The following is a 17,605-nucleotide window of genomic DNA, read 5'->3' on the forward strand; positions in this document are numbered from 1 at the left end:
GATTATTTTTCTACTTTTACCATATGTGTTGCATGTAAACAAAAGAAGGTACAATTTGTAGATGCAGTCTCTCATTCGCACTTTAACACTATGCTTGTATTCTACATAACTTTGAATTTAAAAATCCATTGACAGCTAAGACTTGGAAATATTCTTAGCAAGTTAATAAAGCAAAATGTTGTAATTATATTTCTAAATTGTATGCATTCCTTTTGTGTACAAAGTATTTTATATTATTTCATTTATTACTATCACATTCCTGTCATGTTAGAAGGGATAGAGGTTAATATCTATTTACCATAGGAAAACTGAATCTTTAAAAATTTAGTATTATCAGTAACAAATATATAGCCATGGAGTTGGTCTTCTAGCTTCCAACAATGTAATTTTCAGTTCCTTGTGCTGTCTCCTAGAAGCAACCTAAAAATAGTCATATTCTATAACTGCCTCTGTTTCAAGCTGGTGTTAATGTAAAACATTGTGATTTAGTTTTCTAGGTTGCTCCAGCAAATACCATGACATGCTTCAGCTTAAACAATGGACATTTATTTTCTTACAGTTTTGAGGCTGGGAAAATGTCCAAATCCCCCACTATCAAGGTGGTACTTTCTTCCCCAAAACAACAGCTGCTGGTGATCCTTGGCTCCTCTGTCACATGGCAAGGCATGACAGCACCCTTCTCTTTCATGTTTTGTTTATTTCAGTTTCTGGTTTCTGTGGCTTTCTCTCTTTATCTGAATTAATTCCATTCATAAAGGACTTCAGTAACAGTATTAAGAGCCATCATGAATGAGGTGAGTCACACCCTAACTGAATTAACATCATCAAAAGTTCCTACTCACAATGGGTTTACACTCACAAGAATAGATTAAATCTAAATTCATGTTTTTCTGGGGTACATACCACCCCAGAAAACCACCATACATTGATATAAACTTGTGCATAATAATGCTTCTTTTAACAAAAGACTAAGGGCCTTCAAACAAAGTTAATGATACATCCTACAACTAGAAGGGAAACTGAATCTTTAAAACTAGAAGAGAGCCCTGGCTTTGTAATTAAATCAACTTCTTGTGTTTTAAATGAGTCATTATAACTATGCAAGGGCACAAAGACTTGGAATCATTTTAATTTATCATTTTATCCATTAATTCAATTAGAAAACATTCATTCCTTTCTTTATTATAGCTTATTGATAGAACTGCCCCTTACATTTGAAGAATTCAAGGTAAACCTTTTTAGCAACTCATAAGTATTTAAGTAACTATTGATGGAACTGCCCCTTAAATTTGAATTTGAATACTTGTAAGTATTTAAGATTTCATTTGAAATCTGTTAATTCTGGAATTCATCAGACATCTCTATACCTCCCTTAAGGCCTTTGTATAATTTTAATATACCTCCCCAGTTAGTTATATATTGTTTTAGTCCCCTTCCTGCTAAAACAAATACCATAAAATGGGTCAGCTTAAACAAAGTGAATTTTTATTGGATCATGGTTTTGAGGTTAGGAGAAGTCCAAAATTAAGGCATCATCAAAGTGATAGTTTTTCCCCAAAGACTGTGGCAGTCTATGGCTGACTGTTGGTGATCCTTGGTCCTTGAATTTTCCATCACAGGTTTGTTGACTTCTAGCTTCTATCTGCTCTCCATGGCTGAACTTGCTATGTCTGGATTTCATTCTACTTATAAAAGATCTGGTAATCAGGATTAAATCCCCAACTGACTTAGTTGGCTACAACTTAATTATAAATAACATGTTCAAAAGGTCCTATCTAAAATGGGTTCTCAGCCACAGGGATAGATTAAGAACATGTTTTTATGGGATACATAATTCAATCTCCAACAGCATAATACATTATAGCTATTAGCTGTCTTTATTATCATCATTAGCTTATTTTCTACAATGACCTGTCAGGGCACCTTCACCTTAAATGACATTCTTAAGAATCTCCTGCATGGGATATCATTGAGTAATATTTCCATGGTTATATTAGCTTGCAATTTTATTTTTTTATCAGATCTCGGAGATGCAAGAAATCCAGATATTAAATACGTCTGATAACTTAGGTTGTGTTGGTTATTAAAGCCCTAGTAGATGGGTATTTCCAGAGCAGGCCAGTCCAAAGGGGTGTCCCATTAGATTATCTCTAGGCAAGCTCTAGGCACTGGACTCCAAGGTTGGGGACTGAAAAAGAGAGTTGTGGACAGCCTAACAGCAGATGACTATGCAATATAACTTGTGGTCTCAGCTTGGCTTTTGTTGTTCACTGAAAATAAAGTGAACCATCCCAGGAGCATTCTTTTCTCTTATCTTCTTAGCTTCAGTACCCTACCACAATCATATGCAAATTATATTTAAACTTCCCACTTACAAGTCAGCAACCCAAGTTCCTGATAACATTAAACTGTCATGTTCACAGTAATATAGTCATTCACTAGAATAGAGGATATATCAAAAAAAAATTTTTCTTGGTATGCCATATGGCAGTATCACATTTGATTCTTTCTCATGTGAGTATCCCATTATTGCAGTACCTTTTGTTGAATTTTTTGTTTGTTTTTTGTTGGTTTGTTTATTTTGGGGAAAGTTCATGGGCTGGGGATTGAACCCTGGTCTCCACGTGGCAGGTGAGAATTCTACCACTGAACTACCCTTGCACCCCTGGGATATATCTAAAATTTTAGTGGGCAACTTACTAGTCATGATTATGATTAGCCAATTCCATGAATATTTGAGAGTGTAATTACTTACGAATTGCAATATTTATGTTCCCTTTAGGCAACACTATGGTTTCTTATGTAACTAACTTTATAACCCATACATCTACAAAGGATCAAATATACTCAGATAAATTTATATTTAGTTTCATTAAACTGTCTATTCATCCTGGAATGCATAAAGATACAAATAAGGATAGTGTGAAACCAGTTATCAGAATAATATTCATCCTTGAATTTCATTGCTGTATTCATCCTTGAATTCATGTTGTATTCATCCTTGAATTCATAAAGATACAAACAAGGATAGTGTGAAACTGGATATCTGTGCTGGTTTGAAAGGATGTATGTCCCCTAGAATAGCCACGTTTTAATCAAAATCCCATTTTGTAAAGGCAGAATAATCCCTATTCAATACTGTATGTTTGAAACTGTAATCAGATCATCTCCCTGGAGGTGTGATTTAATCAAGAATGGTTGTTAAGCTGGTTTAGGTGACAACATGTCTCCACCCATTTGGGTGGGTCTTGATACATTTCTGGAGTCCTATAAAAGAGGAAACATTTTGGAGAATGAGAGAGATTCAGAGAGCAGAGCAGAACGACATAGCCATGAGAAGCAGAGAGTCAATAGGTCAGTGACCTTTGGAGATGAAGAAGGAAAATGCCTTCCAGGGAGCTTCATGAAACCGGAAGCCAGGAGAGAAAGCTAGCAGATGACACTGTGTTCGCCATGTGTCCTTCCAGCTGAGAGAGAAGCCCTGACTGTGTTTGCCATGTGCCTTCTCACTTGAGAGAGAAACCCTGAACTTCATCTGCCTTCATGAACTCAGGTATCATTCTCTGGATGCCTTTGATTGGACATTTCTATAGACTTGTTGTAATTGGGATATTTTCTCAGCCTTAGAACTGTAAACTGGCAACTTATTAAATTCCCTTTTTTAAAGGCCATTCCGTTTCTGGTATATTGCATTCCAGCAGCTAGCAGACTAGAACAATATCAGAATAAAAAAACTGAATATACTTATTTAAAGATAAGGTTGGCTTTGAAATTTTATAATCATCCAGTATAAAGTATATGCATATGATTTTACATATAACATGAAAATACTATTTTGTATGTTGGAATTATTATTTTTGCTATTGATTCATGTAAGAATTATTTTTAAAAATACCTACTCTAACCAACATTTGAATTTGAATACTGAGAATTGTGCAGTCACACACATACAAAGTTTTTCCCACTCTAAAAAAGGAAAAGATTTTATAGTGCATTTTGTGGCTTGGACCTATTTATCCCTCAAAAACTGGTTTTTAATCTTAATCCTTTCTTGTAGGTACAAACCCATGATAAATAAGATATTCTGAGTTTGTTCCAATTAAGGTATGGCCCAGTTGAATAAGGATGTGTCTTAATTTTATCACTAGAGGCTTTATAGAGAAGGCCACAGAGAGAAGAAACAATGGGAGAGGCAAGAAGTTAAAGCCAATGCACCCAGATAAGAAAGGAAAAGATGATGCTACACTTAATTGCATGCTGTGCTAAAGTCTCCATACACATTTAAACTGTTAATTCCTCATAGCAACCTTATGTACTCAGTATTATTATCCCCATTTTATACATCAGGAGGCTGAAGTTTAGAGAGGTTATCTTCCCTGGGTCACACAGCATGTATCTTTTTCCTTTTGATGGTCACTCAGTTTATCCTTAGGGTTAGAAACAAACATTTGGAGAAATGATGTTGAATGCTTAGATAGATCTGGAGAAATTCAATGGGGCCATGTTCCTAGTTTCCTCTTCAGGTCTGAAAGAATTAATGGACAATTGCAGGTTTCCTAACCAGGTCTTAAAAGCGTTAATGAACAACTGCTAGCCCCTAGTTTCTTATCTAGCTACAAAAGAATTAATGTACTTAATGCAAAGCTGAAGACTTCATGGGACAAAGATTTCCCCTTATCACTTCCTGAAATAATGCTAAGCCTGTAAGACTTGATTAATCAGACTATGTAAACCCATAATGTTCAAAGGTCACTATGAGAACCTGCACCTTGAAGACACCTGGTGCTCAAAGGTTACTATGGAAACCTACCACCCGTAAAACTTTCCTCTAAAACAAGCTAACCCGCTCCACTCAGCACATGTCCTTTCCTTGGGCTCTTCTGCATTAACCTCTTTAAAGTGTACTGTCTCTCTTTTTCTTTAATGAACTTTACTATTGATCCCTACTGGACCTTTCGTTTGTCTAAAGTCTTTTCATTGCAGGACTCCCGAACCTGGAGTGGGGCTCAGCTGGCACTATTGCCAGCCAGGCATCAGTTATAATATAAAAAGGAACGAAGTTCTGATGCATGCTACAGCATGGATGAACATTGAAAATGCTATGATAAGCAAAATAAGCTATACCCAAAAGGACAATTTCGTATGATCCCACTTATATAAAATATCTAGAATAAGCAACTTCATAGAGGTAGAATGTAGATTAAAAGTTGTTCACAGCCAGGGGGAATGGAGAATGGGAAGTTATTGCTTAATGGGCACAAAGTTTCTGTTCTGTGTCAGGAAAAGTTTTTCAGCAATGGATGGTGTTGATGGTAGCATAACATTTTAAATATAATTAATGCCACTTAATTGTACACTTAAACATGGTTAAAATGGCAAATTTTATGTGATATGTTACCACAATTCTTTTAAAAAGGGAATAAAACAGCAATAGAAATAAAATCATATGAAACTTCTAGCTGGTCTATCTGAAACTACAACATTGAAAACCACAAGTTGCAGCCAAGCAAAAATGCCCATAAGTTTTTAGAAAATTGTAACAAGAAAAACTTTTTCTATAAGATTCAAGATTATATAATCGCTCCCCAAAGATTTTGATTTTGTGGGAATGGTTTTTGTAGTCTTTCACTTTTCCTTTCCTGAAATAGGAAGTGTTTTAAGAAACAAGACCCTTAAAACATAGCCATGATCCTTGCTGATTGTGGCAATTTTATCAATATTTCCATAAAGGAATTGGACAAATTTATTATTTCCTGTTTCCTATCAAAGTTTAGTGCACTTTTATTGCTTTTATGGGGTTTATTCTGGCTATCATTCTAAAAAGGCCTTGGGGTGGAGAATAGAGATGGGAGGGCAAGAAATCAATTGCAGATCATTTTAAAAGATGAAAGGGTTTGGGTGTGTTTAGGGCTACATTTTCAGAAGCCATGTTGGTGAAATCATGGCTCTTCAATAACACAAATTGAAGCTGAAGAGCTGTGTTCTTTGAGTGCATGGAATTGAAGAAGATTGCACTCCTGTAATTTCTGGAAGACATCTTAGGAATTTAGTTACTGATCATGAGATGTTTTGTAGTTAACCTAATGGTCCATGTTAATTATTGGATCTTTGCTCCAACAGCCAAAAGCTTGCCTACCACCCATCATCCATTTCTACTAGTAGAACATAAGATGTTACCAAATTAGCACCACTTATCTATCCATCTGTTCATCCATCCATCCATCTATCCATTTGCTTATTTATTTATTCACATATTCATTTGGTTACCATTCAGCAACCTTTGTTGAACATTTATCAACTGTGTAATTGTGATGGTCTAATCACTGTGAAAACAATAAGCACTAAAATAACCTCCTTGCCCCCAAGGATGTCATATTTGTATTTAGGAGCTTGAAAAACTGGCTTCCAGCTGAATTCTCTTTCTCCCACTGAGGAACTCCTTTGCTTGCCTCTTCCCAAACATTGTCCTCATTTCTCACACAATGTTAATTAGGTCACTGTGGACTCTGTTTTGGTCTTGCATGCCTGATTTTTTTTTTTTTATCTTTGTAACTATTTTCATTGGTGTCTGTATTAGTTCCCTATGGTCGTGGTAACAAAGTATAACAAATTAGGTGGCTTAAAACAACAAAAATTTATTGCCTCTCAGTTCTGAAGGTCAGAAGTCTGAACTCAAAGTGTTGGCTGCTCCATGCCCCTCTGGAATCTTTAGGAAAGAATCTGTTCAATGCCCCAGTAAAGAATCTATTCCATGCCCTACTCTGGACTTCTGGCAATAGCTTTCCTTGGGTATGGAGGTATAACGCAATCTCTACCACCATTTTCACAAGGCCATCTTTTCCCTGTGCCTGTCAGCTATATGTCCAAATTTCCTTTTCTTTTAAGGACATTGGACATATTGGATTAGGTCCCACTCTAATCCTGTTTGGCTTCATCTTAACAATCACATCTTCAAAGACCTTATTTACAAGATCACATTTATGGAATATGGGTTAAGACTTGAACATGCCATTTAAAAAGCACAATTCAACCCATAACAGCATTCCAGCCAGCTTATTGTAAATGTGCAAACATTCAACTAAAGTTCAGTGGTTCTAACACATTTGTCCCCTCCAAAAATATGTCAATGTTACAATAATACCTCAATTTCCCTTTTGGGGAATTGTGTTTGTGTGTTGAGGCTGTCAATCAAGGTACATGGCCCTCCCCTAGCCAATGGGTGAGTATATGGCTGGGGCTAAGTTAATCAGCTTCTCACTTTAGAATCTAAATCACTAACAGAGTAGAAAAAGTACTGAATATGGAGCTGAAAGTCCAGGAGGAAACTATCGACTTCTAGAACTATACCAGCTCCTTCTTTTCCAAGCTCCTTTCTCTCTTCTTGAATTTTCTAATGAGTTTCTTTTATGTTAGATCATCTGATTTGGTATCTGTAGTTTCTAACTAGAAAACCCTAATTGTTAGAGTCCATATTTGCGATATCTCTGGATCTCTAGGTCCATTTGCAGTTTTGCCACCAGTATTTTTGTAGAGACCCTGGGAAATATTTCATGTGTACTCACCAATCAGTCCTCTCAACTTTATAGCACCACCTCTGAGCATGATGGGCCCCTGAAAGTGGATCCAGTGCCTGCAAAAGCTGACCTCAGAGCTTCACTAGATTCCTCCCCCTGCGCGCCCCCACCCCCCCGCCCGTTCCTAGCCTTTTTATACTGAAGCCATGCTGTTTTCTTTGCCAACGTGGCACAAACTAGCTTCCCTATAATGAAGTTCTGCTGTGTGTGTGTTTATGTGATGTGCTGCCTTTTCTCCCAGTGTCTTAGCAATATTCAAATATAAAAGCACTTTCTATTTTTAATTAATATTCTTGCCTAGAGGGATGAGACAAGAATCCATAAGAGTGGGACCTTGGAAAGCCAGTAATTACACAAAACTTTTATTTGTGATTATACTATGTAATGGTAATTACAACTGCTATTTGTGAGTAAAACATGTTGTTTCCCTTGATTCTACATTGAGAGGTTTCAAAAAGATTTTGCAAAAGCAAACACCTGCTCACCTAAATAATGCAGTTGAGTCTCTTTGAAGATTCGTTTCACTGTCTAAAATATTTAACTGTTTAAAAGGTCAGATGGGAAGCATTTATGAATTGCATGACTGTACTTGGAGTTTTTCCCTTTCTATAAATATTGAATAATGCCCATTGCTTTTAGCTTACAGGTGTGGTAATTTCCGAGGCCCCTGGATATTAGCATTCTCTACATAAATTGCCTCATAGATTATCACTTCTGATTATTTCCCATCTTTTGTTCCCCTCAGGGAAAAAAAATCCATTCTATAAGTGTTGCTTTAAGCAAATACAAGCAATTATTAAATATAAAATTGTTGTAGATTTTTCAGTGTAATATCTGTTATGCTTTGCCTCTCACAGTTTAACTAATGGAAAATATTAGATATTTTCCTGTGTTGCTTGTTCAAATTTTTAACAATTCCGTGAGGAATTGACCCTTATCAATAAAGAATTCCTATTATTCATTAATATTTTTTATTGATTATTCCCTATCAATTTTTTAAAATTTTGCCCAGTTTCTGATACTCTCTAATCCTTCAAGTATTTATTATAAGCTTAAAAGAAAAGTAGTATCAATAATTAATTATATGTCATAGATAATTTGTCAACTTCAATAATCTCTAATTATTAACGACATTTCTACCAATAGTTTAGCACTGTCTTAAACTGGAAGAAAAATCAAATGCCTTGCTCAACTTTTATCTTTGAACTGCCAGGCAATAAATTTGGACACATAAGATTATCACATATAAAGTTATGGGTATGCATAAAAATTCAATAAATTAAACACCCTATGTGGAATAGACTATAAACAGTAGAGACATTATTAGCTGGGGAAAATCAGTGTAGACCAGAGTAGCTTTGGATCAGTATCATGGAAGCTATAGCAGATGCAGATGGGTGCCCCCCTCCCAAATCTTCTTGAACAGTCCAATATACCCATTCTCCAGTGACTAGGTGTTGAACTTTTATCTCACAGCTGCACCTTCTTCTGAGAATTGCTTTTGGTGGACACAGGGGTGCCTTTTCCAACAAATTATTTCTCCCTACTTCCAGAGGACAGCCAGAAGTTAATGATTGACTGGTCCAGGAGGACAAAAGGCCAGCTCCTTCATCTTTAAGAGGAATTAACTCTGGGCAATGACTCTTGCTCCAGAGTGTACTATGGGATCAGGAAGACCGAAGCCCATGCTCAGCCAAGACTATTTCCATGCTTAGCTTTCTTCCTATCATAATTCTCTTACCTCCTTATCTTGAGGGTGCAACACTGAGAAAAATCAAATGTGTTACCCAATTCATATTCTTGAATTCCCAAGCAATAAAGTTGGAGGGATAAGAATCTTCAAGAAAGAATCCCTCCCTCAGACTCTGATCCAAGACCATATTTAAGACAGTTGGTATCAGAAGTGGATCTGGAAAGCAGAATCTAGGAATAGGATTGGAGGTGGATCAGCTGGCCAAATCAATTAAATACCATTCCTGGTGGAAGATAGACTTGTGATAGTCCTGGCCTGTTACAGCAGAGGGATTGCTCATTCTTTCAGCTATGGTAGATTGTGGCAGGGTACAAATAGGGAGATTCACAAACTGGTACAATGAGTGCTAAAAGGAAAATAGCAGCTTAAGGTCTGCAGAACTGGATGGCTCTTGATAAGTGTCAGAGATTGAAGAAAGAAAATGTCAGGATCAGGCATAATAGTCAATAATGTAAACAAGATGTGAGTGTCAGAACCTCTTCAGCAGCATTAAAGACACTCACATACTGCCTAGGGCAAACAGAGATGAAGAATGGTCACAAGACCTAATGGCAGGAGTAGCAGGCTTTCAAGGAAGACAATTCTGAACCTAGGTAATTCTCTCAAACCAATCAGGCCCCTGACAGAGAAGGAACATGACCATAGATTTTGGTAAGGATGCTCTTGAGACAGTTGACCCCTTCCCCTACTCCAATAAGTCCTTTGATCATTTAGATGTGGCCCCAAACACCTTGAAGTAAGATAGATCCCTCTCTTTCTTGAAGACTACAGGAGACCTCAGGAGAGGCATTTCACAAGATAACAATTATGCCTTCAGTTTATGCCTCCATCTCCCCTTATGGCCAACAAATCAATAACCAAGGCCAAATATGACCATGATTCTATTGGGTAGTACTGAGCCTGCAAAAGGGAGGAAAAGGCTCACACACAAATGAGCTGCAGGAACTTACCTACATGTGTTGGCAAAACAAAAGAGGAGAACAAATACTGTGGGTGCTGTAGGAAGCAGAACAAAACGTGAAGCTGAAAAGGGAGATTATTGATACAGGATGATCTTCCTTGATACAGAGTGTTTTAGTTTGTTCATACTGTCAGAAATGCAATATACAGAAAAGGGTAGGCTTTTATAAAAGGAACTTAATAAGTTACAAGTTTACAGTTCTAAGACTATAAAAATATCCAAACTAAGGCATCCAGAAAAACATACGTTGACTCAAGAAAGGGCTGATGATGTTCAGGGTTTCTCTGTCAGCTGGGAAGGCACGTGGTGACATTTGCTAGTTTCCCTCCACTTCTTGTTTTAAATAGCTTCTGCAGGGCATTTTCTTTCTGCATCTCCAAACATCTCTGTTGTTGTCAGCTCTGAAGGTTTTTTCAAAATGGTTCCCACTTAAAGGACTCTAGTAAGTGATCCACCTTGAATGGGTGGAAACACACCTCCATGGAAACTACCTAGTGAAAATGTTCCATCCATAATTGTGTGGGTAACATCTCCATGGAAACAACTTAAAAAACATCCCACCCAACAATATTGAACCATGATTAAAGAACATGGATTTTCTGGGGTGTGTAACAGTTTCAAACTGGCACACAGAATTTAACACTCTGGCAAACACCTGGGGAAAAAATGGTTTAATATGTTATTGGGATGAAAATTTGTAATAAGCAATAAACTTGTTGCAAAGATAAAAAAAACAAAAACAAAAAACAAGTTACAGACTGGGAGAAAATATTTGTAAACCACATATCTGATGAAGACTAATATCTAGAATATATAAAAAAAAGTCAAAATTTAACTGTAAAAGGGTTTTGGATTGATCAAGATGGTGGCAAAAGATGCTCCATGATGCTGTCCCCTGACAGAGTCTTTGAACAAACAAAACCTGACAGAGCCATCTTTCTCAAAACTCCAGAAAATAGTTAAATGTTGCAGTAAATGGACAAATAATGAATCAACAATAAAACAAACAAAAATGGTTAGTGAAGCTTATGTTGCCCTTGCTAGCCTCTCTCCCACTCTTCTCTGATATGAAGCTGAACCAGCCTGTGCTCTCAATGTGAATATCAGACTCTGTTCCAGAGTGAGCAGATTTATTGCTTTGTGCATACTGGGGAAACTGTAGGTCAGTCAAAATCTGTCTGGTGGGAGCTTGAAAGATTGAACCAGTAAATTTGTCTCAGGCTCCCCCTCCCCGAATTTACCTGGAAGGCAAAGAAGCAGCTTGCAGACAATTAAAGTAGTGCAAGAAACAATAAGGTGGAAGTCTGGAGAAAAGAACTACCTGCATTGATCATATAATAGTGCACCCAGAAGGGATGAGAGTATTTCAAAGGGAGTAGAGGAGGCATTTGAACTCCTGTAAATTGTAAATGGGGAAATTCCTAAGGTTATTCCAGGAAAAGATGCAGGCATCACAGTCCTACCCAAGCTCAAATAAGAGAGAGAAGACCCTGAACTTCACATTACCTTGGGCTGATATTCTTGATAAAAAAAGGTAAGCTCTGAAGGAAATCACCAGTCAAAATAGAGCCAATTTGCAAAGACTGTGAAAGGTATTTTTTTGCTTTGATTTGTTTGTTTATATTACCTCCTGGAATTCATGGAAATTATTGTCATATCATTAGTTGGATACAAATTTAAGGCATAGAAAGCTCAGGGACTAAACCTCAGAGTTATCACTTTAAAATATTAAAATGTTCAGTGTTCATCAAAAAGTACATGACAAACAAAGAAACAAGAAATGATAGTCCATCAAAAGGAGCAAGATAAAAGTCCAGAAACCACCAATGAAGAAAACCAGATTGTGGACATACTGAAAAAGACTTAAAAAAAAAAAAGTACGATCCTCAATATGATCCAGGAGATAAATGAAAAGACAGAGAAAGAAGTAAAGGATATGAAAAAAACAATTAATGAAAAATATGAGAACCTCTTTGAGATTGTCAATAGAAACCAAACAGAAACACTGGAGTTGAAGACCACAATAATTGAAATAAAAATAGCCATAGAGGGTTTCAACAGCAATTTGGAACTGACAGAAGAAAGAATCAGGAATAGTGAAAACAAGACAATTGAAATGATTTAGGCTGAAGAGCATTGTCATGGTCAAATTCATGTGTCAACTTGGCCAGGTGGTGGTGACCGTTTGTTGGATTGGGCAAGTGCTGGCCTGTCTGTTGCTATGAGGACATTTCATAGAATTAAATCAGGATCATGTCAGCTGCATCCACAGCAATGGGAAGTGTCTTCTGCCATGAGTGATGCTTAATCTAATGACCAGAAGGTTTTTAAGGAGGATTCAGAAGAGACACTTTCTTTTCCTGCTTCACTTGGTGAGCCTTCCTGTGCAGTTCATCCAGACCCTTCATTGGAGTTATCAGCTTCACAGCCTGCCTTAAGGATTGTGAACTTTATGTTCCCACAGTTCTATGAAATACTTTCATAAATTTTATATCTATGGATATTTTCTGCTGATTCTGTTTCTCTAGAGAACCCTAGCTAATACAGCTTGGTACAGGGAGTGGTTCTTAAGAAACATAATCTCACAAATGGGTTTTTATGATTCGTTTCTTTACTATGACTGTGCTCAAAGGCACTAAGGACTCTGATTTCCATAATCAGAATGATACTGCTAATCCATGGGGTGAGTTGCAAAAGAGATAGTCAAAATATCACCATTTGATTCTTCTAATGCTTCACTTGTATGAAGCCAGGCTCTGGGGGATAATGTTTTAGATACATTTATGGAGCTTTGTGGAAATAGGATGTATAGAGATGTTGGCTGGTTGTTGTTAGATACATTGGATACATTAATGAGTGAAAGGGATGGGCTTAAGACTCCAAATGAGAAGCTTACATACCATTTGACAGATGTGAACATTTCTATGAGTGTCCTGAAGGAAAATCTTATTTCCTATAGCCATAGACTTGAGATCTCTGAAAATCAAACTTAGAATCTTATTGTCAGAGTAGCAACTTTACAACGTAAACTGAAATCTCGATCTTGCATGGTGTCTGCCATTAAGGTGAGGGCATTGATTGGAAAGGAGTGGGACCCTGAAAAATGGGATGGTGACATATGGATTGATAATGATGTTGGTGGAGAAGTTAAAACCCTAAGTCATGCTGAGTCTTCTCTAGATAACCCTATAATAGTCTTCCCTGAGGACATAGCTGCCCCACCTCCAGCCTGCCTTGAGGAGTTGGCCACCCAACCTCCTCCTGAAGGGATTAGCCCTAGAGTGATCAATCCAGTTCCAGCAGATGAAACTGCAAATGAATGCCCTGAAGCAAATGGCTTGGAAGATACTTCTAATTCTTTTCATGACCCACCGCCACCACCCATCATTTCTTCCAGACCTATAACTAGACTAAAGTCCTGACAGGCCCCGAAAGATGAGATGCAAATATCACCTGTGAGGAGATACATTATATTCCAAAAGAACCGTGTGAGTTTTCTGATTTATATAGACAGAAATCAGGGGGAAATGTGTGGCAATGATTTTAAGGGTGTGGAAAAATAGTGGGAGGAATATGAAGCTGGATCAGGCTGAATTTATTGATATGGGCCCACTAAGCAGAGATTCTGCATTCAATGTTATAGCTCAAGGGATTAGAAAAGGCATTAAAAGTTTGTTTGGATGGTTGATTGAAATATGGATCAAGAAGTGGTTGACATTACCTGAGGTTGAAATGCAGAGCTGCCCTGGTATAATGTAAATGAGGGAATCCAGAGGCTTAGAGAGATTGGAATGTTAGAGTGGATTTACCATAGAATCTGCTCTTACATCCCAGGAATGTCTGGAGGATGCACTTTATACCAGAAAAGTGAGAAATAAATTTGTGAGGCTAGTGCCATCATCCATGAAGAGCTCTGTAGTTGTCCATCTCTATAGGTCAGATATTACTGTGGGAACTGCTGTCACTGAAGTGGAATCCTTAAACACAGTGGGGATGACTAGATTTCAGGTTGGCAGAAGTCACGAGGCAGAACTTACTCGCTAAAGACAAGGTGGACATGGCTATCATAATAGACAGCAGACTCAAAGCTGGAGTCAAAATAATCTGACTCGCAGAGATTTGTGGCATTGGTTAGTAGATCATTGGGTACCTAGAAGTACAATCGATGTGTAGTCTACTAAATTCTTGTTCGAGCTGTATAAACAAAAGAGTTCTAGGTCAAGTGAACAGAAGTCTAATATGAATTAGAAAAACACAGAGTCACAGCCCCTTAATTAATTTCCAGACTTGAGACAGTTTACAGACCCAGAGCCCTTTGAATGAGGGGGAGGCCTGGTACCTTTGGGGGAGGACCCTGTTAAACCACCACAAATTTATACTGTTAATCTTTCTCCAAGCCTTCCCCAAGGAGACCAATGGCCTTTTACCACGGTAACTGTACATTGGGGAAAAGGAAATGATCAGATATTTTGGGGATTATTAGACACTAGTTCAGAAGTGACATTTATTCCAGGGAACCCAAACCATCACTCTGGTCTACCAGTCAGAGTTGGGGCTTATGGAGGTCAGGTGATCAATGTAGTTTTAGCTCAGGTTCAGCTCACAGTGGGTCCAGAGGGAACCTTAAGTGGGCCCACAGGAAATTCTGTAGTAATTTCCCCAGTTCCAGAATGCATAATTGGAATAGACATACTGAGCAATGAGCAGAATCCCCACATTGGCCATTTAACTTGTGCAGTGAGGGCTATTATGGTGGGAAAGGCCAAGTGGAAGCCACTAGAAAAGCCCCTACCGAGCAAAATAGTAAATCAGAAGCAACACTGGATTCCTGGAGGGATTGCAGAGATTACTGCCACTATTAAGGACTTGAAGGATGCAGGGTGATGATTGCCACCACATCCCCATTCAACTCTCCTATTTGGTCTGTGCAGAAAACAGATGGGTCTTGGAGGATGACAGTGGATTAACATAAACTCAACTGGGTAGTAACTCCAATTGCAGCTGCTGTTCTGGATGTGGTATCATTGCTTGAGCAAATCAACACATCCCCTAGTACCTGGTATGCAGCTATTGATCTGGCAGATGGTTTTTCCTCAATAGCTGTTAATAAGGACCACCAGAACAGTTTGTTCTCAGCTGACAAGGTGAGCAATACACTTTCACTGTCCTACCTTAGGGGTATATCAACTCTCCAGCCCTATGACATAATCTTGTTTACAGGGATCTTGATCATTTCTCCCTCCCATAAGACATCACATTGGTCCATTATACTGATGAGGTCATGTTGATTGGACCTAGTGAGCAAGAATAGCAACTACTCTACCCTTATTGGTAAGGAATTTGCATGTTAGATGATGGGAGATAAATCCAAAAAAATACAGGGATCTTCCACCTCAGTGAAATTTCTAGGTGTCCAGTGGTGTGGGGCATGTCAAGATATCTCTTCTAAAGTGAAGGATAAGTTGTTGCATCTGGCACCTACAATGACGAAAAAGAGGCATAATGCCAAGTTGGTCTCTTTGGATTTTGGGAACAACATATTCCTCATTTGGGTGTGCTACTCCAGCCCATTAATTGAATGACCAAAAAAGCTACTAATTTTGAGTGGGGGGCTTAACAAGAGGAGGCTCTGCAACAGGTCCAGGTTGCAGTACAAGCTGCTCTGCCACTTGGACCATGTGATCCAGCAGATCTAATGGTGTTGGAAGTGTTAGTGTCAAATATAGATCCTGTCTGGAGCCTTTGGCAGGTCCCTATAGAAGAATCACAGCACAGACCCTTAAGATTTTGGCACAAAGCCTTATCATCTGCTGCAGATAACTAGTCTTCTTTTGAGAAACAGCTTTTGGCCTGTTATTGGGCCTTAGTAGAGATCGAATGTTTAATCATGGGCTACTAAGTTACCATGAGACCTAAGTTGCCTGTCATGAGCTGGGTGTTGTGTGACCCACCAAGCCATAAAGTTGGGCATGTGCAGAAGCACACCATCATAAAATGGAAATGGTATATATGAGATAGGGCCAGAGAAGGTCCTGAAGGCACAAGTAAGTTACATGAGGAAGTGGTCCAAATGCTCATGGTCTGCACTTCTGCCACATTACCTTCTCTTTCCTACACCAGAGCCATGGCCTCTTGGGGAGCTGTTTACAGTGAATTGACTGAGGAAGAGAAAACTCAGTCCTAGTTTACAGTTGGTTCTATACTATACGCAGGTATCACCCAAAAGTGGACAGGCAGCTGCAACACTACAACCCCTTTCTGGGATGTCCCTGAAGGACAGTGGTGAGGGAGAATCTTCCCAGTGGGCATAACTTTGATCAATGTACCTGGTTGTTCATTTTGCTTGGAAGGAAAACTGGCCAGAGGTGCATTTGTATACTGATTCATGGGCTATTAATGGTATAGCTGGATGGGCAGGGACTTGGAAAGACCATAATTGGAAAATTGGTGACAAAGAGGTCTAGGGAAGAGGTATGTGGATAGACCTTTCTGAGTGGGCTATCAACATGAAGATATTTGTGTCCCATGTGAATATGCAACAGAAGGTGACTTCAGCAGCAGAGCAAGGTTTTAATAATCAAATGGATAAGATGACCAATTCTATGGACACCAGTCAGCCTCTTTCCCCAGCAACTCCTGTCATTGCCTAGTGGGATCACGAACAAAGTGGTCATGGTGGTAGGGATGGAGCCACTGCTGAGTGCCCAATCTGCCAGCAGCAGAGACTCACACCCCTGATATGGCACCATTCCCCAAGGTGACCAGCTGACTACAAGGTTTCAGGTTGATTACATTGGACTGCTCCCTTTATGGAAGGGGCAGCAATTTGTTGTAACTGAAATAGATATATACTCTGGATATGGCTTTGCTTTCCCTGCATGCAATACTTCCACCGAAGCTACCATCTGTGGACTTACAGAATGCCTTAACCATCGTCATGGTATTCCACACAGCATTACGTCTGATCAAGGGACACAATTCCCAACAAATGAAGTGCGGGAATGGGCACATGCTCATGGAATTCTCTGGTCTTACCATGTTCCCCATCATCCAGAGGCAGCTGGATTGATAGAATGGTGGAATGGCCTTTTGGAAACTCAATTATGGTGCCAACTAGGTGGCAATACCTTGCATAGCTGGGGTGATGTTCTCCAGGAGACTATGGTTGCTCTGAATCAGCATCTATTGTATGGGGCTGTTTCTCCCATAGCCAGGATCCATGGGTCCAGGAACCAAGGGGTGGGAATGGGAGTGGCACCATGTACTATTACCCCTAGCAATCCACTAAGAACAGTTTTGCTTCCTGTCCCTGCAAAC

The sequence above is a fragment of the Tamandua tetradactyla genome, chromosome 2, assembly GCF_023851605.1.
Source record: "Tamandua tetradactyla isolate mTamTet1 chromosome 2, mTamTet1.pri, whole genome shotgun sequence".
NCBI lineage: Eukaryota > Metazoa > Chordata > Mammalia > Pilosa > Myrmecophagidae > Tamandua > Tamandua tetradactyla.